This window comes from Equus przewalskii, chromosome 13, assembly GCF_037783145.1.
Source record: "Equus przewalskii isolate Varuska chromosome 13, EquPr2, whole genome shotgun sequence".
Classification (NCBI taxonomy): Eukaryota; Metazoa; Chordata; class Mammalia; order Perissodactyla; family Equidae; genus Equus; species Equus przewalskii.
Window position 1 is genome coordinate 23,982,140 of NC_091843.1, and position 21,169 is coordinate 24,003,308.

At 41.5% G+C, this 21,169-nt stretch overlaps 1 protein-coding gene and 1 pseudogene across 14 annotated transcripts in view; both read right to left on the reverse strand.

Moving 5' to 3' along the window:
• GRIA1 (glutamate ionotropic receptor AMPA type subunit 1) overlaps positions 1–21,169 on the reverse strand; it is a 289,089-nt gene that overhangs the window by 164,884 nt on the left and 103,036 nt on the right. The window lies entirely within an intron of this gene.
• On the reverse strand, positions 3,354–4,429 carry LOC103549682 (N6-Methyl-AMP deaminase pseudogene; annotated as a pseudogene).

A 21,169-nucleotide genomic window follows, 5' to 3' on the forward strand; every position in this document is an offset into this window, starting at 1 on the left:
CCGTATACACTTCATTGTGCATTATACAAGATCCTTGTGTTAGCTTATTATCGACTCCTAGAATGCCAGGAGTGGAAGAACTCATAGAGGCTTCATGTAACTCCCTTATTTTATAGGCAAGAGGTGGATGTTTTGAGATGGGGGAATGTTCTCCTCAAGATCAAATAGTGAAGGTGTCAGCCACAGAATCTACACTTGAACTTACATTTCCTGACTCCAAGTTCAGTGTTCCCACCATATTTTTCCAGATTTTAAGAAGCTTGAAAGGTCAAGCAGTGGTATAGCGTTTCCCCACTCTTAATTTCCTCCTACTCTCATTTTTTTTTCCTAAAAGAAATGTGATGGATAGTGGGATAAAGATACACACTCCTTTTTCCATTTTAAGTAAATGGCTGGTCCTGGTTCTGCTGTTGCTTTTATAAGGCTCTCGTTATACTCACCCTCACCCATACCTTCCATACTAGCTGGGCAGCAATTCTTCCTTCTCCCCAGTACCATGGACTATGTCACTGCCTGATTACCCCTCCTGTCTCTCAGCAGACACGGAGCCCATCTTCCTGAACTTCTTGAAGATTCTTTACAGAGGAGATCTTTCTGCAGGGAAAATGCCCTAAATCAGCCTTTTGAAATGAGTAAGATCTACAGACTCCTCAACTCTAAATGACTGGCTTGATGAAATAAGATAACTAAGTGTTCAAATGACTTAAGTACAAGGATGAGTTTGGGGGTTCCTCATCTATCTCAAGATGCAACTCTCATTTTGTCCAATGATCCACAGGTACCATGGCCTTATTCCTGTGAAATCTTGGGAAAAATAGGCGCCTTTAATGAGACACTTCCTTTCATAAATAAGTTAACAGTAAAGAGGGAAATAGTTTAAGCCAAGCTGCATTTCTGACCATAGTCCTATATCAAGCTATGAAGACCTGTCCTTGCCTAAGTGAGGTCATGGCTGCGTGTTATCTAAGTCTGCACAGAGAGAGGGCTGTGTGAACTTCATGAGGTCATTGTTCTGAAATGCCTCCATTATTAGCATTGTCAGGAAATGGCATTGTCGAGAAAGTAGTAAACAAATTTATCCTGTAGGTGGCTAAATCATTTTAAATATTTTGAAGAGAAAAACCTCCTAATAGCTTCTATCCATGCTCCTGCTTTTGTAAAAAGAGCTTAGTCTACACAACTTCACCTCGGCCATTGGTAGTGTTGCAGATGGAAAATGCTTTCAGAGCTAGGCACTGTACTTTATACTTTTTTCTATTCTCCTTGACTTCCTGGAATGGCACCTGGCACATCATAGGCATATCATAACTGGTTGCTGATTAATGATCATGAGCACTGGTGTTTATGATAACTCCTTTAAAGACTCCTGAGGTGGCAAGGTATTCTATTTGTCTTTGTTTGTTTGTTTTTGTCCCCAGACAGCTTCATACTTGCTAAGTCTACAGTCTCTACTGGGCCCTCCCTCCCTGTCAGCTGTCACTCTTCCCTTTGTCAGCAGCCATTGCTCACTTCTCCAATTGACACTCACCTGCTGTTTTTCTTATCTGACATCTGTTGTTAACAAGTTCAATGACCAAGACTGTTAAATCACTCAACTCACATTTATACAGTTTTACAGTCAACATGCATTTGTCTGCAGGGTACAAGGGTGATGTAATTTTGTCATCTGGCTTAGACAACTTTTTATTCTGCATTTATATACTAGAAGTTATCCAAAATTTTAAGGTTGTTTAAAGTCTGAAAGCTGGTCGAATGGAGATGTACGTAGGATAAAATGCAAACTACCCTGACGGGTTGCAATATTCTTAACTAGACGTTTAAACCCTAGATTCCATCTACCAAACCCTCCATCCTAGTCCCACAGGATTTCCGGTCCATCCACTTCCACTCTTGCCAAAGCCACAAAATTAAGCCAAATTTCAAACCAAACAGGTTATCTCTGGGAAGAAAACCAATACGCAAGAAACCAAAGAATCCTGTTATTTCCAGTGATTATTACATCCACTCAGCAGATAAATCCAGACTCTTTTGATAATCAAAATAGGGTGTGGGCATTCTAAATTGAAGAAATAGTTTGAGGAAAATCAGAGGGCCCCATAACAGTGTGCATGTCAGGTTTTTTTTGGGGGGACAGTAAGTAAGTAGTGCTACCAGCTGTCTAGGGTGGTAGGAAATAGAGTGCATCAGAAGGACTTAAGAGAAAAAAAATAGAAAGGAGGGTAAACTCAAATAATAGACATAAGGAGAAGACATAAGAAGACATAAGGATAAGTAATTTTAATTGGCCATGGAGACCCAGGTATGAGATGTGAGGAACGGCCTACCCTGAAGTATACTTAGTTGGCTACTTCTATGAGGTCTTACGGACTGAAAGTAGGTGGCTCAGTGAAGATAAAAGACATGGAGACCAACTAAATGAACATGTATACCAGCCCACTCACTCTCCCTAATTCCAGTCACAAGGACCAAATCCTATCTTTTCACATTTCTACTTGGGCAATCTTAGGAAAAGACTAGAAGGCTAGACACAGAGCCAAAACTAGTGTCATACTTCCAGATAAAAAAGATGGCTAATGACACACCACTCTTCACCAGAAAGACTAAGAGTCAGCAGCCCACATTCCCAGACAACCAAATCGCTGATTTACCCTTTTCCTGAGAACAAAATGGCAGCCACCTTACAGAGCCCCACCCGTATGTTTAGTGGAAAAGACACGCACACTGAACTCAAACACACACTGGACTCTTCATTTTGACATTTAGTTCTAAAAACAGGAATGGGGCATGATTTCGCCAGCTCTCTAATTTTCTGAGCATTCAAGTCCTTGGCTCAGAGGAATTTTTCTCTCAGCACTAAATATCTACAGCCTTTCTTACCAATGCCGTAAATCATCTTTATATCCAAGGGCAAAAAATTTCTTCACATCTCTGTGCTTTTACTCAGAAGTGTCCTTCTGCCTGAAATGCCTTATTCTCCCTAATAGTAATACTGGTAGACAAGCAACAGCAGCAGCAGTAGCATGAGAAACATTTGATTACTTACGTAGAACAGGGCACTCTGTGAGTTCCTAATGTGTCACTTCATTTCAACTTCCCAACAATCCAATTTTTATCATCTCAAAGGTATAGATGAGAAAGTTGAGCCTCAGGGAGAATAATGACCTCTCCTAGGTTTACACAGTCCAAACATTCAGAGACAGGAATCTTAACAACCACATGGTCCCCAACTCAACAGTTTTTTAAAACTTTCTAAATGATATTTATATTTTTAGAACAGTGCTTCTCTACATATGGGTTGCAACCTGGGAGCTGGAGGAAGAAGGGACAGAGCGTTGTCTGGAGCACCTGAGGCCCTAAGCTTTACCCAGGGGTACCTGATGTTGCCTCACAAAGTCCACAAGTTCCCAGGATAGTCCCTCAGAGGAGCTGAGAATTGCCCCCATGCCCAGTTCTGTCAGGAAGCAGATCCAGGAGAGCGGGGGTTACGGTTTTTTGGTTTGGAATCTCTGAAAGATGCAATGCCAACTTTTTTTTTTTTAGCTTCTAAAAGAGGTTCCAAGAAGTCTTCTGCTTGTCTTGCTGTAGGGTCTCCACTGAGGTCCAGGCCAAGAAGTGTATCCTCAGTAGAAGGGAAAAACTCTTCAGCAAGTTTAACAGTCCTTGGCTCCCAAAGGGTCATCTCTTCTGTCAATTGCTATCAAATACCTAACATCAATGTCAAAGTTTTTCTTAGTCATTGACTAAGTCTTTTTAGTCATATCACAGATGACATAAATCTTTTTAGACATTCGTGTAGCATTTTCTCTTCTGGGTGCGCTCCTTAGTTTCAGGTACTTGACACCATCATCTGCAAATTCTTTAATGACACCTTTTGTGATCATTAGAACATCTTCACCACTACAGGTAAGCTAATGAATAATTTGGAATATCTGGAAACACACTTCTACCATTCTTTTCTTTCCCTTGGCAATCACAGCCATCTGATCCTGAACTTGAAGACCTGGCTGCTCGGCTATCATTCTCTTAGAACCAATGGATCCATTCAAGTGGGCACGAAGTTTCCCTGTAGGCCATTCTGAGTAAAGGTTGTCTTTCACAGCTGTGGTTGTTCTTCTGGATCCACATAAGTTAGCAGAATAAAAAGGTCTTTCTCCAAACACTTTTATGCTTGGTATGAACAATACAGTGTATTTCGGTCAGGAAGTTTTGTGGTCTTGAATTTCCTTCAGCTTGCTTTCTGTCTACACATTTTGAGAAGATTAGCTGTATGTAGCTCTGGGTTCAGCTTCACCACCATGGCCGCCCACTAATCTTGAGTCTGTCCTGGCTGTGGGCCAGCAAAGCTGCAGGCATCGAACCAGGGCGGTACCAAACACCAGCGACAGCAGCACCCTTAGCAAGAGTACCCTGGCTGCGTGGGGACGTGCATGATGCCCTTTCCGTGTTGCTAGTTCCGGGGACCACTTAGCGCACAATCATCCATGGAGACTATTATATCTGCATATGTGCCTTGCGGCACTGCATGGACATCTCCCCCAATCTTAAATTTTCAGGAGTCCTTTGCCTGAAGCTTCAATTAATGCCCAAGGATGTACTCCTCTCTGTGAATTCTGCTGTATCCTAGTTGGAGCCATATGATGACAATTTCTACCTAAAATATATTCATTCCATAAATATTTATTCTATGACAAACTACATGCCAGGCACTGTGCTAGGCCCTGGAAGGATAAAATATCTTGGAGAAACTCAAAGACTGGTGGGTGGGAAAAACATGTGATTAGAATGTGGGGTAAGAAGTATTGTGGTTAGTCAGGAAGAGTTCCAGAGGGAGCTTAAGGAGAGCATCACTAACCCAGTAGTATGGTGTTTGAGAAGCCTTCCAGGAAGGAGTGTCACTGAATCTGGAACCTAGACAACACACAGAATTGTGGCAGGTCCCCTTCAGAAGCAGAATATTTCAGAGCCAGGTAGGAGCATATGCAGACCTGCAGAGGTTGAGTGGCACTATTTGCATTTCTCCCTCTGTTCCTGTCCTTACCCTCTAATACTGCAAACTCATAGTCCCCACATGCCTTTCACCCATGGATGGTGGTCTCAAAATAATGGGATGAATACATTTGGCACAGTTGGTTCTAGGGTCAAACAGACCTGGGTTCAAATCCTGTCTCCACCAGCTCCTGGCTTTGTGACCTTGGGAAAGGATTAGAACCTCTAAACCTCAGTTTCCACACCTGGAAATGGAGATTAATAGTAGCGCCATCATCTTAAGGTTGTTGCAAGTATGAAAATGAGCTAATAATATAATATTATAAGGGACATAGCACAGTACCCAGCCAAAGTAAATCCCCAATGATGGTGGCTTTTATTGGTGGTGATAGCTGTTATGAGGTGCACCTGGATTATGAGCTCTCCATGAGAAGGAATCTGACTTATTTTTCTTTGTGTTCCTCATTGTGCCTTGAACTGCACAGACTTAATAAGAGGTATTCAGTAAGTATCTGCTGATGGATTTGTTGATGTGCACTTTTCATTAATTCATTAAATATTTATTGAGTACTTACTATGTGCCAGGGACTGTTCCACAGGCTGTGGGTACGACGGTGAACAAGGCACGCTCCTGGAACTTCTATCCGAGAATTCTGACCAGCAGTTTCATAAAATTGATGCTTATTTATACTTAAGAATCAGGTTTGGAAAATATCATCCAAAGCATGAGAATCACCTAAGTTTCTAGTGATAATAACTGTAAATCCATTTGATGTTTCTGCAGAATCCGGTTCCTTACGTTAAAACCTCTTCAACCCATTCAGTGTTTTGCCACCTGCCACTGCGTCCTGCCTGAATCTAAAATGATGATTTCCACTTCACTCCACAATCTACATACAGGGTCCCTCCATAGTCCTTATCAGAACAGACCAGTTTGTTAATTTGCTTTTCTTTCTTTCTACTGCATTCTGCTGGTACCTGAGAGGCTGTCTATTTGTATAGAAAGAAGAGTGGATTATCAATCAAGCAATTGAGGTTTTAACCTCAGTTTTGCTACTAATTAATTTGGATGTATTTTTCATTTATTCTTTCAGTGAATATTAATGGGGTGCTTCACAGAGGCACAGAACAGCCTGGCTGATGGCTCAGGGTCTGGAGTCAGAATGCCTGATTTAGAAACTAGCTCTGCTGCTTTCCAGCTGGAAAGTTGTGGGTGAGCAACTTGGCCACTCAGTTTTCCTACCTGCAAAATGGGATAATAATCATATCTACCTCATAGGATAGTTGTAAGTATAAAATGAATTAATACATACAAAAATCTTAGACCAGGGTGCCTGAAACTAGCAAGTACTCAGTAAATGATAGACATTATTACTTTATGTTAATATTTGTTGTTACTATCAAGTGTCAGGGACTGTGTATGGCACTGAGGAAATAATGGGGGAGGGGCATGGTGTTTGTCCTTAGAGATCCTGATTTCTAATAGGTGAAGAGACGTTAAACAACCAAATACTGAAATAAATACAGAATTCCAATTTGTGATGAGTGCCATGAAGGAAATGAACAGGGTAAATATGTGGTCTAAGGAGTACCGTTTGACCTGAGACCCAAAGAGTAAATAGGAGATCCAGTGGTGAAGAAGGGGTGTGTGCCTATGTGTGATGAACTGTCCAGGAAGAGAGAAAAGCATGTGTAAAGGCCCTGAGGTGGGGACTGAAGGGCCTGTGTGGTTATAGTGTGGAGATTGAGGTGGAAAGGCAGCTGATGCAGTGGGCAGGGTCCAAGCCATGCAGTGCTGGGTGGGGCATGTGGAGTCTGAAGTATTCCTAACGGCAAAGGAAAGCCATTGATGGCCCCTGGTTTCCTTTCTGGCACACAAATTTCCCAAAAGTAAAGTGAGAGGATTGTAGGAAAAATTCTCTCAAGCCCCTTTAACACTGAAGATGAGATTCTATGATGACTAACCAAAAAAAGAGGCTGTTTCTTGGAAAAGTAGAAAGAAAATGAAATACAAGGAGAGAGGGAAAGAAGGAGGGAGAAAGGATGGTAAGAAAGAAGGAAAGAAAAAGCTGATAAAACTTCAGTGGAGATATGAAGTCTAGAAATGAAATGCTGAATATTCAGCACAGATACAGACTCGGTACCTATCACATCTTTGTATGCAGATGTGTGCAGATGTTTGACTTATGCACTCATCTGTACATTCACTGATTTGACAGGACCCCAAGCCAGAGGATCCTTTCCATGAAAGACAAATAAGACTAATGGGCCGGAAACGCTGGAGAGGGGAAAAAATGCTATGTCAATCATTTTGGTTAAATGCATGATTACTGGATATAAAGATGCATCTGGAATGGCTCCTGCTGGAAAGCTGGTGTTTAGGAATTGAAACGCTTGCTGAGACATGGCTCAGCGTCTCCTTTCAGGAGCTGCTGGGTGGAAATCAAGCAAAATTGCATTAGGAAAGGAGTGGCTAAGAAAGTACTCTCTGGAACAGAAAATTTTATTGGGAGAGGAAAAGATAAAGGAGTTTTGTCCAAAAAGAAGGGTGGACTCCAAGAATGCTAATTTGGCCCAGGCTTCCCGAGCCTACAAGAACTTGAGCACTTCTTGCCCTGAAATTTGGATGTGGCGGTGGAAAGAGGCATGCGAGGCAGTGAAAATCAAAAATAAATAAGTGTTCTTTGGGCTCCGATTTCTCCTTTCCAGCTGCGTAGGGCTGAAATATGAGGATTTATGAAGGGGAAACATGCACTGGTCGAACTCTGCAAACACTTTCTAATGCTAATACCACCTCTGACTCTCAGAACTTGCTGTTGATATGCGTGTGTACAGTTGGGTATGACTCTTGAGGCAAACGCTGGGAAACATAGTGATCTGGGTTACCTCGGTGCAATGGAAAGGAAAGGGAGCCCCTTATGGTTTAAGAAAAGTTCTTCTCTGGTGAGGAAACATCCACTAGCAATATGTCTTAGTCCCTTAACTCCTTCCAGGTTTACCAGTGGTTCAATTAGCATATGCCTGGTTTGAGTTAATAACAGCAGCTGCCATTTAACGGACATTTACGAAATGTTGTTGGTACTTACAGCACATTATCTCACTGAATCTTCGTGATGCATTATGAAAGAGATCCTGATATTCCCGTTTTACACGTGAGGAAATGGAGGTTTGGAGAGGTTACAGAATGTGCACAAAGGCACCTGTTGCTGATTGCCAAGTCCTTGTTCCCTTTGGGCCTATATTTTCTTATTTATAAAATGGGGGTGGTTAATAAAATCGTCTTCAAATTCTTATGTTCCCAAAGCTCCCTGAGGGAGACTGCAGATTCAGCAAGGTCACTGGTATTTCTGTGCTCTTCTGCCCCAGAGGCACCCTCTCCCCATCCATTCTCTGCACCCCAATGCATTCAAAGGTTTTCTCCTATCAGAACCTGTTCAGGGCTCATTCAACCTCACTTAGGTATAAATGGCAGATAATAGGAATCAACATTTAGCAGTAATTCCTTACTTTCTGCAGCTGGTGGTCAAAGGCTTGCACCATCATATTTCAATCATCCCAACATCATTGAGAGGCAGACAAGGCAAGCACTCCCCCCAGTTTCAGCTAAGAAGCTAAGGCTCAGTTAGGGAGAGTGAGTTGACCCAGGTCACACAAGAGTTAAAAGCAGAGTCATGACTACAAGCTCACATCTCCTAGGTCCTGGTCTGGCACCTTTTCTGGAAAAGCACACTGCTTTCCTGAGATGCAACTAATGGCAGGTGAGAGAACACTTTTCCCCCTGCCAATGTTCACTCAGCCTTAGCTAAACTTTGTCAAGTGAAAAGCAGGTCCAGATCTTTCCATTTTTTTTTAAAGATTTTATTTTTTTCCTTTTTCTCCCCAAAGTCCCCCAGTACATAGTTGTATATTCTTCATTGTGGGTCCTTCTAGTTGTGGCATGTGGGACGCTGCCTCAGCGTGGTTTGATGAGCAGTGCCATGTCCGTGCCCAGGATTCGAACCAACGAAACACTGGGCCGCCTGCAGCGCAGTGCGCGAACTTAACCACTCAGCCACAGGGCCAGCCCCAGATCTTTCCATTTTTTTAAGAGAAGCTGAGAATCTGGATTTTCATGTGCAATATCATGATCTTTTAAAAGTGGTCTCAAACTTTTATTTTAAATCTCTCTGAGAGCCAGCTATCACACATCTGTAAGCCCGAGTCGGCACTGGGCCACCAGTTTCCCACCTCTGCCTCACACTGAAGAAATGACAGCGAGTTTGAAGATTATTGCAGAGATACGGGGCTGAAAGCCCTTCCAGCTGCAGGAATGCCCATTGCATGGGAGAGCCACACCTCCACCAATCAAACCTCAGAGAACAGTGGAGATCTGGAGCCCCAAACAAAGGAGGGTCAGACAGAGACGCTCTGAATCCCAGGGGCTGAGAAGATGGTGATGTGGTGTAACAGTAAACTAGCTCACCGGGGCGGGGGGCCGTGGGGGTGGGGGGCGGGGAGTGGGCGGAGATGATATTCTAGCATTTGCCACTTTCTGTGGTGTAAATATTCCCACCACAGCCAACAGCTACTGACGGTTTAGCAACCAGTTTGCAAAATTCACGAATAGTTAACAATTAGCTTCAGCTATGTAACAATTGGTACAGCAGAGTCCAGCGGCTCCAAAGTGTTTACATATCACAGTCATCACTAAGCTTTTTAAAAATTCAGCTTCCCCAGGACCCACTCTAGATCTGCTAAATCAGAATCTCTGTGGGTGGATCCCAGGAATTTGGGTTTTGAGAAAGCTTTCTCAAGAGCAGCAAGATTTAGAAATCCCCAGTGTAATCCTCACGTCCAGCTAAGACAGAAAGAGTCTTATAAAGAGAGCCTGTTTAGAACTTTAAATGAAAGAGCGTAGAACAGAGATAAGAAACCCAGGGCTCTGAGAGACACAAGAGAAACATGTTAAGTATTGTTAAATAATTAGAATAATAAAATATATTTAATTATAAATAGCAGTTTGATTTGAGCCCTTCTTTGTGCTGGTCACTGTTCCAGGTACTTTGTATGCATTCCTTTTTAAAAATCTCACAGCAACCGTTGGAAGTGAGTACCATTGTTATTCCCATCGTATGGACAGGGAAATTGCAACACAGGGAAATTAAAGGACTTGCCCAAGGTCACGAGGCTAGTATATAGGAGAATCAGGACCGGGATCCAGGGAGCCTGATTCTGGAGGCTGCACTCTCACCCACAATTAGAGAAAGTGCCTTCTCCCTGAAGGTAGAGATTATTTTGTATGGAGTTGCTGTACTCAGAAATTTTTCACTCCATTAGACTGAGCAGAGGACAGAGGTTCATTTTTTTAAAAGACCGCATACTTCTGTCTTCCGCAGGGACTCTGGAAGTCTTTGTAGGCTTCTCTTCCATTCCAGTGACCCTTTGACCAGGTCTGTTCCGAACGCACTAGTCTTTGAGCAGATAGACTTCCTGATCACTGACAGGAAGAATCGAATCTTCTCCCTCATTTTTTGTGGTTTTGTTTTCACCTTACTTCGCAACCTGAAGGGCATTAATACTCCTTATGCTGGCAGCTGCTCTGGAATTGGACTCCACACCCCATGGGAGAAATACACCATCTATTTCTAAGTCATCCTGCCTTCAGCTCTCCGTTCCAAGCCATCCTGGTCTTATATCACAACCGAGGCTAGAAACCAGCTCTCAGTGCAGATGTTCTGGTGCGCAAGACAGTCTGGCAGTCTATCCTCAGGGGGCAACCATGGGCCCATTAGACACTCCAGATCTTCCAGGCACATCGAAAGTAGAATGATAATAACGCTATAAAAACTTTAGGAGCTCTTCCCCAGCAAAACGATTTAAAAAACCTAACCTTTATTTTCCAAGCATGTAAAGCCAGATTTAGAAGAAACGTTTATCTTCTCCTTTGTTTTAGAAAAGATTTAAGTTGATCCCAAATGCCAACAGTGCCTGGACTAATGTAAATGAGAGGTGATCCAGCTGGACACTAGGCTGACAAGGAGAATGCATGCCTCATCTAAAAGGAAAACAACTGCCCAGTCCCAGCCTGTTGTGGATACGTCTGTCAACTTTTCAAGAGAAGGCACAGGACTTCCATTTGTGCTAATGAGATGCTATATAATTTGGACCAATGCTCCCAATGAGGCCAACTGGAAAACCTGGACGAAGATACTTAAAAATCTGCTTGAAGATGTAGAAAAGCTAAGAAGAGAATAAAGAATTACAGAGCCAGGATCTAGAGCTAGAAGAAAGCCAGTAAGGTAAGCCTTGTGTTAGCAGCTATTTTTGCCCTGGAGGCATTTACCAACTCCAGAGGAAGCAGCTAAACTAAAAGGAGGCAGGAATAAGAAGCTGGGGATTGGAGTTCAGGACCAAAAAGTGGAAGCAGTGGGAAGAGGCTGTTAAACAATGATCGCTTTAGGTTGGGACCCAGAAGAGCTGCCCAATAGGAGTAAGGATGACCTGGAAATAGGTGCTTGTAGGCTCTACAGTTTAGCTTCAAATCATCTCAGACTGAAACTGGATTGAAACGATGATAAATTGCTAGCACAATAAAGCAAACATACATCCATTAGGGAACAAAGATAACATACCTTATGCCTCAAATTATTTCTACCAACAATTCTGCAAATACAATGTCTAGCACACCATAAAAATAACCAGTTACACCAAAAGATAAAACAACACAAATAAAAATAAACAGAAGAGAAAATAGAGACAGACCCATAGGGGCTCAAGATATTAGAGTAATCAGACATATATTTTATAATCAACTATGCTTACTATCTCCCAGGAGGTAAAATACAAGATTGATGATTTCAGCAGACTATTGAAAATCATGTAAAACAATTAAGAGGCAATTCCAAACTTAAAAAGTACAAGAATTTAATAAGCATAATAGCACACTGGATACAGCTTAAAAGAGAATTAGTAAATTTCAAGATAGATCAAAAGAAAGAGAAAACGATGGAAAATACAGAAAAGAATGTGGGAGGTATAGTGGATATAGCAAAAAACCCTAACATACATGTAAATGGAATGTCATAAGGAGAAAAGTAGCAGGAGGACACAGAGATGATGTCTGAAGAGTCAATGACCAAGAGTTTTCCAAATCCGATAAAAAACATGAAGACACAAATTCAAGAAGTCCAGTAAACTGTTAAATAAAAGAAATCACACCTAGCCACAACATTGTAAAACTGGTGAAACCCCAAAACAAAGAGAAACTCTTAAAAGCATCCAGAGTGAGGGCGGGGTGACAGACAGATTGCTGTCAAACCACCAACAATAAGACTGACAGCTGACTCTTCACAAGAAACATCCGAGTTATATCTTTAAAGTGCTGAAAGAAAATAACTGCAAATGCAGACTCTATATGCAGCAAAAACTTTTTTCAAGAGAGAATGTGAAAAAGACATTTTCATACAAGTAAAAGGAAAATGATTTGTCAACAACAGACCCACACGAATGGAAAAAATAAAGGATATTATTCATGGAGAAGAAAAATTATTCCAGATGGAAACTTAGAGTTGCAAAATGGAATAAAAAGGAATAAAAATTATAAATATATGGGTAAATATAAATAAATATGGACTGAATGAAACAGCAGCAACAATAACAATGTTATACTGTTGAGTTTAAAAATACAAAAATTATGCAACGATAATGGCATGTTTGTTGATGGGAAAAGAAATAAAGCTAAAATATTCTAAGGTTTTTGCACTGTCTAGGAAGAGCGTATAAGCACCAATCTATAATAACATTTCATAAGAATGAATACTGCAATCTTTAGTGAAATCACTAAAAGAGTTGTTAAAGGTTGTCTAATTTACAAATTAATAGACGAGTAAAAAGTGGAAAAAGTAAAAATTTAGTAAATCTGAAAGAAATCAAGAAATAAATAATGCACTTAAACCTATCTTTAGAGATAAATGTATGACTTTAAAAACACACACATTAGAAAAGAAGAAAAGTTGTAAAACAAAAAAATCAGTGAGCTAAGCATCCATTTCAAGAAGTTAGAAAAACCCTGCAAACTAAGCACAGAGAGACAATAAGGAAATAAAATGTAGAAATTATTGAAATAAGAAATAAAGAAGTAGAAAAGATCAAGAAAGTCAAAACCAACCCCTAAAGAATCTTAGAGAAAGCGCTAGAGTGAGCCAGCACAAAAACAACCAGTGTCAGTAATATAAAAGGTAACATCACTACAAATCCTACAGACATGAAAAATATAATTAGAGGATATTGTGAACAAATTTATGACAAGATATTGAAAATATAGGTGAAATGGACAAATTCCTAACACAATATAAATTACCAAAACTGCCACAAGAAGGATAACAAAATTGACTTGTGCTATAATTATAAGACATATAACGCTTTACACAAAGAAAACTCCAGGCCCAGATTACCCCTCTTCTGAGTTCCATAAAACAGTTAAAGAATAAATAACACCCACCTTACACAAACTCTTGCAGAGAATAGAAAGGGAGCACTCTCTTACTCCTCTTGTGAGGTCAGCACAACCCTGATACCAAATCGAACACGGACATTGTAAGAAAAGAAAATTACAGGCACTTCCTTTCATAATCAGGGAAAAAAAATCTTAAAGTTATTAGTAAACCAGATATCTAGACATAGGTTAAATCTAAGACCTAAGAGACACAAACAGACCAATAGGATAGAAAAGAAAGACCAGAAACAGAACCACGTGTACTTGGTCACTTGATTTATGAAAAAGATGCTACTGAAGTTCGGTAGAGAAAGGATAATCTTTTGAATAAATGATGTCATCAGTCGGATATCTATATGGAACAATTGATTCTAGACCCCTGTATCACATCATATACAAAAATCAATTCCAGATAGACTGATAACCTACATTGGGAATCATAAAGCCACCAGAAGGTAATATAGGAGAATATCGTCATGACATCAGGGTAGGAAAAGTCTTGTTTCTTCTTAAACAAGATATAACACTATAAAGGAAAAAACTAATAAATTGGACTGCACTAAAATGAACAATTTCTGTTCTGTATATCAAAAGATAGCATTAAGAGAGTGAAAATGCAAGCTGCAGAAAGGAAGAAGATATTTGCAGCATCCCCATTTGACCAAGGGCTCATATCTAGAACACCTAAAAATCAGTAAGAAAAGGACAGACAACCCTGTAGGAAAATGGGCACAAGGCATGAACTGTTTAAAAAGCATATCAACATTTCAATAAACATAGAAAATGAAGCTAAAATTATGAATAATCAGGAGAAATACAAATTAACATCACAATGAGTTATCACTACACCCCCAGTGGAAAAGCTAAAATTAAAATGACTGACAATCCCAAGTGTTTGAGAGAATTTGGAGCAACGAGAATCGTCACATACTGAGGGTGGGAGTGTAAATTGTTATAGCCGCTTTGGAAACTATTTAGCAGTATCTATTAAAACTGAACATTTGCATACCTCTCCTAGGTTTATATCCAACAAAAATTACGTGCACATGTGCACCAAGAGACACATACAAGATATTTATAGTCTCATCACTCACAAGCGTAAACAGCCCAAATGTCCATCAACAGTGCAATTATACAGAAACGAAAATGAGTAAACTATCCCGTATACAATAATGTGGATGAATCCCGTAAGTGTAACTTTGAGCAAAGGAAAAGAGAACCATACACACACAATCATACTGGATGATTCCTTTTATATAAATTTCAAAAAGTAGGCAAAGTTAAACTCTAACATTTAGGAATGCATGCTTAGGTGGTAAATCTATAAAGAGAAACAAAGACGTTGCAATAATAGAGGCCAGCCTTGTGGCATAGTGGTTAATTTTGTGTTCTCTGCTTCGGCGGCAGGGGGTTCACGGGTTCAGATTGTGGGCACAGACCTACACACCGCTCATCAAGCCATGCTGTGGCAGTGTCCCATATACAACGCAAAGGAAGACTGGCACAGATGTTAGCTCTGGGACAATCTTCCTCAAGTAAAAAGAGGAAGATTGGTAACAGACGTTAGCGCAGGGCCAATCTTCCTCACCAAAAAAAAAAGGAAAAAGATGTTGTAATAATATTCAGATTCTCTTTGATGGGACAGTGTACAGTGCTGAAAAGGGGCAAGAGAAAGCTCCTGGGGAGCTGGCAACATTATATTTTTTGACCTGGGTGGTGGTTACTTGGGTGTTAACTTTGTGATAAATCATTGAGCTTAGAGCTCTGCTTTGAGTACGTATTTTAGACTTTATACAATTTAAGAACGTTAAAAATGAAAGAGATGCCAGGAACCTAGATTTTCAAATGAAATTCCTGAATTTTAAAATGTTAGCAATGCAGTTTTAAAAATTCAGAAATCTGTGTGAGCCACGTACGTTTCTTCTGTGAGCTGCCATTTTCTAACCTCTGAAAGTAACTCGTGTGCTTGATTAGGAGGTTACAGGCACTGGGCTGGATTTTATGCTGGTGCAAGAGCCCGAGAAGGTTAGGGGCCACCAACTTAATTTGCATGTAGATAACTAGAACTATACTAAAGTAACAAGTCAAATTCTATCTCTCTCAGCCCTGTCTCCCCCTCTCCCCGGCTCTCATTGGTAGCACATCCCTGAAGGAAAGCTCCAGAGAGAAATTTAAAAACTTGTTCCTGATGTGTCCATGCATAACAGCAACATCGGCAATGAAACAGCACTCGTTCTGAGGCTTCTGAGCTTTCTGGAGATTCTAAACCAGAAGAGGAAAATATAGTAATAGCGTTACTATTTATGGAGAGCTTATCATATATCCAACCCTCTGCTAAACTCTCTACATACCATTTAATCATCGTACCATTTACACACTCCTGTGATGTGGGAATTATTAGATTTGTCTCACAGATGAGAAAGTTGAGGCTCAGAGAAGCTAGGTCCCACGTCCAAGGACACAGCTGGCCAACGGCAAAGCCAGAGACTGGTTCTTGTTCAGGTTGATATGATACTAACCATCACACCATACTTGTGAGGCCACCAGTCCTGATGCGAGATGTACAGTCATGTGTTGCTTAATGATGGGGATGCGTTCTGAGAAACATAGTAGGCCATTTCATTTTTGTGCAGACATCACAGAGTGCACTTACACAAATCTAGATGGTATAGCCTACTACATACCTAGGCTGTATAGTTCCAATCTTGTGGGACCACAGTAGTATATGCAGTCCGTGGTGGACTGAAATATTGTTATGTTGCACATAGCTGTATAGACATTCTTCCAGGATGTCCTAGATTTTGTAGAGCAGAGGAAAATATTTGTATATTCAAGGTGAAAATGGACTTCAGCTGCTTAAACCCTCACTACCTTGAGCGCTCAATAAATACAGGTAATTGTTACAATCTGTTCATCTTAATTTCCCTAAGACCCATGGTACAAGCTCAGTATGATTAAACAAAGCCCAGACCAATATCCATGAAAGTTCCCCAGCCTGAACACAAAGGACACAGAGAGACAGAGAGAAAAGGAATTGTAGCAATCATGGACTGAAGAGCCACGACTGCTACCTGGCCAAGGATTATACCGGCTGAATAATGAGCAGTCAAGAAAGTCAGAGAATTAAGACACTTTAGTCTTGGAAAAGCCCACTAGAGAAGATCTGTCTCACTCCTCCGTCACAGAGCGTAGGAACTGAGGCCGAGGGCGGGTATGAAGCGTGGGGGTGGAGGGGGCAGAGTTGGACTCCACGTGTGGCCGCCAGCTAGAAATGATGGCTGGACCTTGGGCAAGTCACTTCATCTCTTTGCGGTTTGTTGTCTATCAAATGGGAATGTTGGAATAGACATTGTTTTTTAAAAGGAATTGAGGCTGTGTAGTTTCTTCTTCAAGATAAATCTTAACTGCAATGCCAATATAAGGCAGATAACAAATGAGGGCCTCGTCAAATGAGTGAGGAGGAGAGGGCAAGTGTATCTCATTATTCCTCTTTCCACCTTACAGCAGCCCTGGAGGCAGCTTCTGGACCAAAATCTGGCATGCAGTAGGTTCACAATGAATATTTGAAGAATAAAGTGTGCGTTCTATGTTTCTGTAGAGCAAAATTTAGAACAGTCTGGACTAGGGCATTCTAAGGTCCCTTCCAACTCAAAAACTCCAGTCATCTAAGGGACCCGCCAGAGATCAGCCTGTGAATAAGGTAGGGGCAGGGCTGAGTGGTACACTGGCTCTCCCATCTGGCATTCTGGGGTCGTAGGAGTCGCTCTCTGGCCCCTTGGCCATGTGCTGTTTCACTTATGAGCCCTTCAGTTCAAGCCCCAGTTCTCTAGAGATATATCGAGAGGTGTTTTTTGCTTTCCTCTCATTTTTTTTAAACTCTGATTTGATTTTCACCTTTGCCTTAGACATGTACCCTGGTGACAAGAAACACACACACTCATGAGAGTAAATGAAACTTAATCCCCACTGCTTAACGTTTCAGTGAAAGGTCAGGAACCAAAGATGCCTTCATCTTTAGCAGTGGAGTTATGAACTAGCAGGGCTGGAGGACACATAAAAGTCATTTACAATATGGTATCATTGTGAAGAGTGTGGACTCCACTGCACTTTTCGGAAAAGAAAAAGTTGAAAAAGTAAGACTGTGGACAGCTTTGGTTCAAATTTTAACTCTACCACTTATTGGCTATAGGATCTTTGGCAGGATCCCAAACTTTTGAGATTCAAAGATTCTTATTTGTAAATTGGGGATAACAGCATCCCTTACTTCACCAAGGCATAGGGGTAAAGTATATAAGGCGTTAAATACTGAGCGTGGTACCCAGGAAGTGCTCAGTGTTGGCTATTATCATCATTCTGACCATCCCACTCATGAATGAATTCTCTTGACAATATCCCTGCCAAATGGTCCTCTGTTTGAAAACTTCCAGTAATGGAGAACTCACTCCCTCAAGGGGAATCAGCTTCACCCTCAAGCATCTGATCAGCTCAGACTTCCACCCTCCTCCTAAGACAAGGAAGTCTCTGAAGGCCAAGATGAGGATGCTCCAGGTGGGCTCCCAGGGTATGATGCCGCTCTGAACAGTTGAGGCTAGGCTAGAGTTAAATTGGAAATAAACAGATGGCTCCATCTTTCAGGTCTGTCGGGTTGGCAGTTTCTGTGCAAACCTTGCCTAAACCCAAATTCCTAGGCTGCCAGACACAGGGAAACTCTGAAATAAATGTTTAGTAGCAAGGTTCTAAGGTGGCAGACATTTCTGCTTCCTTTTCTGGTTTCCCTCCAGCCCCTAGCCTGGCAAAGAATAGACAGGTGCTTCTCCTCTTTGGTCCCTTCAGGATGTTCATATTTCAGTCTGTGATTTGAGGCCATAGTTTTCAATAAATGCAGTCCCCTTGGGTAAATAGCCTGCAATTCCCTCCACCTCCTTTGACCTTCCATGGTGATAAACCTGGTGGATCCATGACATTTTTTCCTAAAGAAATTCTGGATTGGACAGCATCTCTCTTTTCCTCCTATTTGAAAACCTATCCCCACAATCTCCATACTTCCATTACCGAACAGGAGGAGACATCTCACACTATAAACACCTGTGACCAGCCTTATTTGGCATTCAAGGCACTCAATACCTTTGCCTAGCTTATCTAGCCAACTTCATCTTCCTGCATAGACTCTTTAGTCAAAGCTGGTAGCCTTCCCCATTTTCCCCTGTGACTCCACATGCCTCAGGACCTTTGCCCATGATATTTCTCAGGCATAACATCTCCTCTTTCTCTCCTTTCACTTACTTTAAAGTCCCACTCTCTCTGGACCTTTAACCATCTATGATCTTGACCCTTCTAGACCATGCAGAATCTCTCTCTATATTATAGATCCAGTCACTTCAGTTTTCTGAATTGGTGGCAAACTCACTGGTAGGCTTGTACCACTCTCAAATAATTGCAGATTGCTAATCTGCAAGATTATGGTATTTTAGGATAAGTATTGTGACTTACACTTCTTTTGTACTTTGTCAAGTGCCTAGCCTAGTAGATGCTCAGTACATATTTCTGGACAAAGTAACCTAGTTGAAGTGATAAAACTGTTAAGGTAGAATTAGTCGTGGACTTCAACTCAGCTTTTGGCTGAAGGAAGGAAATTCAATAAAATCAATAGCCCCACTCTGGTGAACTTTGATTAAATCTATGCTATTTATTGCCAATCACTATGGTTTGACCTACATTTAATTCTGTTAACATATTGTAGGGTAGATAGGCAACTTTGTATGATTTTCAGTGGACCACAGCATAAACCCAGGAGTGCAATAAATATTTACTGAAGGATGCAAATGAGGGAGGAATTCTTGAGAAGGAAATACAGATCCAAATCAAGTTAGGGGAAGCTGACAAATACAGTAGATTATCAAACTCAGGTCTTCTTGAGCCTGCCCAAGGATCTCAGCTCTTCTCTCTGCTTTGTAACTTGGCATTCAAGGCTCTCCATATTCTAAGCCTAAATTGATTTTCCAGTCTTATCTGTCATATTTTATTTGCTCCTGGGTTCGTGCAAATGAACTGTTTGATGTTCTCAAAATATATTTTTAGTTCCCTGCTGTTTTCTTTGCTTACATTTTTTTCCTTTCCTCTAAGATGTACTAAACCCAACCCATAATTTAAGCCCCAGCGAACTCCTCTCTGAAACCATCTGAATCACGTGCGAATATCAGTTCCAACAGGCCGTGAGCTCCTCTCCCTGAATTTTCCCTCCCCTAAGTAGTTTGACTAGACCTCTTTGTCAGGACTTTGTATATTTGGTCTCATATATCTCATTTGTGATTGGTTATTTACATGCCAATCTCAAGAGCTTCTTCTAGACTATGATCTGAGGGCAGGAGTGGTCTTTTATCCATCTTGATATTTCCTGTGGCACTTAGAAATAGCAAAATTTGCTCAATAAGAGCTAATAATAATGCTAACATTTTAAGAACACTTCTACATGCTCAGCACCACGTAGTATCTCCCTGAATACTCACGACGACCCTCTGATGCAAGAACTCATTATTGCTTTTTTTCCGATGAGGAAGGTGAGGCTTTGAGACTTTAGGTAACTTGTCTGAAGCCACACACCTGTGAAACAGAGGAACTAGAAGACGAACCCTGGCAGTCTGACTACAGAGCCAGAGTTCTTGACAAAGGTTCAGTGACCCCTCATGGGCAACAATCCTAGAGGGAAAAACAGACTCAAAAACAGCAAAAGGGGCTGCAGGATCCACGGCACAGACCTCCGGAAATTCTGACTCCTGAAAATCTCAATAACCAATTTGTATTCAGGGAATCCCCAGACGTACTAAGTGTTGAGACACACAAAGGAAAAGAGGGAAAGTAAGTTCTAAGGACCACATTTCTATTGACTAAAGCTTCTCTTCAAAACGGCTTAAGGCTCTGCTGAGCTGAAATTTTCAAAACCATCAATCTCCCGCAGAGTCAACCCTTCAAAGGCCCTTCAAGAAGCATTCCTGCTGGTGTTTGCTCGCTCTCTCTCCTCCCTTCTGAGCAGACGGCCAAGGGTGGAGGATGCCTGGGGAGGCCAAGTGGCCGGGAGACCTCAGAAAGTTCCCTGTCTCCAGTGAGGAGACGCCTGTTTCAACCTCTAGTCTGGTCCACCGGCCTGTATGACCGCTGAGTAGCACCAGCACAGGCTTCCCCGGACAGGACCAGATTTGGAAGCCACATGTGGTTTTTCGTTAAACAACTTGTTAAGCTGGCAAAGAGCAGTGATGCAGAATGCCATTTTCCTGTGAAAGAAAGGAAGGTAAAGCGCTGGTAACCCCTTCTGGCCTCTGAGGCTGTCATATCAAATTTCACGTGAGAAGGGGGAGCAAGGATGCAAATAATAAAACTAATAAGCCACAAGGTGAGTTTTGAGAGTCTCTCTCTCTCCTGCTCCCTCACCACAGCAGCTTTTGCCAACTTCAAACCGGGGCTTCCGGGGTAATGAACACAGAGCCTGGATTTGGAATCAGGAGTTCTGAGTTCGAGACCTACCTCTCCCACTTGCAACCTGCATAACCTGCTGCAAATCAAGGGTTTCTCTTTCCCCATCTGTAAAATAGAGCTGTATGTAACATCTGTCATAATGGTCTCTTCACAGGGGCTGCTATGGGCATCAACGAGCCAATGTGGAATGGGGTTTTGTCAGCTGGAAACCGTAATGGATATATGAAGGATTATTATTTT